The following is a 2,208-nucleotide window of genomic DNA, read 5'->3' as shown; positions in this document are numbered from 1 at the left end:
GACAGACAGACAGACAGACAGACAGACAGACAGACAGACAGACAGACAGACAGACAGACAGACAGACATCCAACATGTTGTCATGTCTCACCATGCGTCGTGGACCCAGACAGAGACAGAGACAGAGACAGACAGACATGTTGTCTCACCATGCGTCGTGGACCCCAGCCTGTCCCAGGGCCCTCAGAGGAACTCTGACTCCTCCCAGGAACTCATCTCCAAACTTCAGGTTACTGGCATTCCACAGGTCAACCCTGCATACAGAGAGAGTCAGAATCACAACACACACACACACACACACACACACACACATTCTATTTGTATGTAGACCTGGCTCTGTGAAACACACACAGACTCACCTCAGAGCCAGCTTGTCAACATCCTCCTCCTCCACATCAAACTGTCTCTTGGTGTGGCTAAGAGGTCGTGTCACCTGCAGGACAGAGACAGAGTTACATAGAGGCTACAAACTGTCTCTTGGTGTGGCTAAGAGGTCGTGTCACCTGCAGGACAGAGACAGAGACAGAGACAGAGACAGAGACAGAGTTACATAGAGGCACCACAGGTAGCCTAGTGGTTAGAGCGTTGGGCCAGTAACCGTAAGGTTGCTGGGTCGAATCCCCGAGCTGACAAGGTAAAAATCTGTCGTTCTACCCCTGAACAAGGCAGTTAACCCACTGTTCCCCGGGCCCTGAGCAAGGCAGTTAACCCACTGTTCCCCGGGGCCCTGAGCAAGGCAGTTAACCCACTGTTCCCCGGGCCCTGAGCAAGGCAGTTAACCCACTGTTCCCTTGAGCAAGGCAGTTAACCCACTGTTCCCCGGGCGCCGAAGATGTGGATGTTGATTAAGGCAGCCCCCCGCACCTCTCTGATTCAGAGGGGTTGGGTTAAAATGTGGTAGACACATTTCAGTGTGTCTTGTAGTGAACCTAACGTCCAGTGTACATACTCAGACCTGTAGTGAACCTAAAGTCTAAACTACCTCCCCTCAGAGTAGACAGATAGCACCAACCTCCCCTCAGAGTAGACAGATAGCACAAACCTCCCCTCAGAGTAGACAGATAGCACCAACCTCCCCTCAGAGTAGACAGATAGCACCAACCTCCCCTCAGAGTAGACAGATAGCACCAACCTACCAACTCCCTCCGCCTCAGAGTATGACAGATAGACAATCCCTCAGAGTAGACAGATAGCACCAACGCTCACCCTCCCTCAGAGTATGACAGATAGCAAGCGTAACTCCCTCACCAGATAAGACAAGATAGCAACCACCTCCCTCAGAGTAGAACCAGACTAGAGCAAACCTCCCTCAGAGTCAGACAGATAGGAACCTCTCTGATAAGCAAGAAGCACTACAACGCTCCCTCAGAGTAGACAGATAGCAACCAACCTCCCTCGAGCTACACCACCTCCCCCAGAAGTAGACAGATAGCACCAACCTCACCTCTTTTCAGAGTTAGACAGATAGCACACTGTCCGAGTGCAGATACACCAAGTGCTCCCTCAGAGTAGACTAGATAGCACAACCTCCATCTCAGAGTAGACAGATAGACCAACCTCCCCTCAGAGTAAGCAGATGAGCACGCAACCTCGTCCCTCCCAGAGTAGACAGATAGCACAACTCCTCAGAAAGCAGCACCTCCCAGAGTAGATTTCAGATAGACCAAACCTCTCCTCAGAGTAGACAGATAGAGCACAACCTCCCCTCAGAGTAGACAGTAGCAACCATCCTCCCTCAGAGTAGACCAGATACGCAACAACCTCTCTCCTTCCAGAGTGACAGATAGCAACCAACCTCCCTCAGAGTAGACAGATACACCAACCTCTCCTCTCCTCAGGATAGACAGATAGCACCAATCTCCTCATAGTGAACAGAATAGCACAACTCCTCAAGATAGAAGATAGCGCACTCCACTCTCCTCAGAGTAGACAGATAGCACCAACCTCCTCAGAGGTAGACCACCACCCCCTGAGAACTAGCAGCACCAACCTCTTCCTCTGCTCTCAGAGTAGACAGTAAGCACCAACCTCCCTCAGAGTGAGCAGATAGCGGAGCCAAACCTCCTCCGCCGTAGACAATTAGTCACCAACCTCCTCCTCAGAGTTAGGATAGATAGCACACCTCTCTCCCATCAGAGTAGACACGATAGCAGCCGAACATCTCCTCGATAATCGATAGGCAGGACCTCGGTAGACAGATAGCACCAC

The 2,208-nt window shown here is 51.5% G+C and overlaps 1 long non-coding RNA gene across 1 annotated transcript; it reads right to left on the bottom strand.

Moving 5' to 3' along the window:
- Positions 1-522: 522 nt before the first annotated feature.
- On the bottom strand, positions 523-1,948 carry LOC139027379 (uncharacterized). The gene is made up of 3 exons (XR_011479471.1): positions 1,911-1,948; positions 1,665-1,700; positions 523-1,132 (listed from the first exon to the last, which is right to left on the bottom strand). It is a non-coding gene; the product is annotated as an uncharacterized lncRNA (long non-coding RNA).
- Positions 1,949-2,208: the final 260 nt, after the last annotated feature.

The sequence above is a fragment of the Salvelinus sp. IW2-2015 genome, unplaced genomic scaffold (genome assembly GCF_002910315.2).
Source record: "Salvelinus sp. IW2-2015 unplaced genomic scaffold, ASM291031v2 Un_scaffold12464, whole genome shotgun sequence".
In the NCBI taxonomy this organism is placed as follows: Eukaryota; Metazoa; Chordata; class Actinopteri; order Salmoniformes; family Salmonidae; genus Salvelinus; species Salvelinus sp. IW2-2015.
Note: the sequence above shows the minus strand (reverse complement) of the source record. Positions and strands in the feature narration are given on the sequence as shown.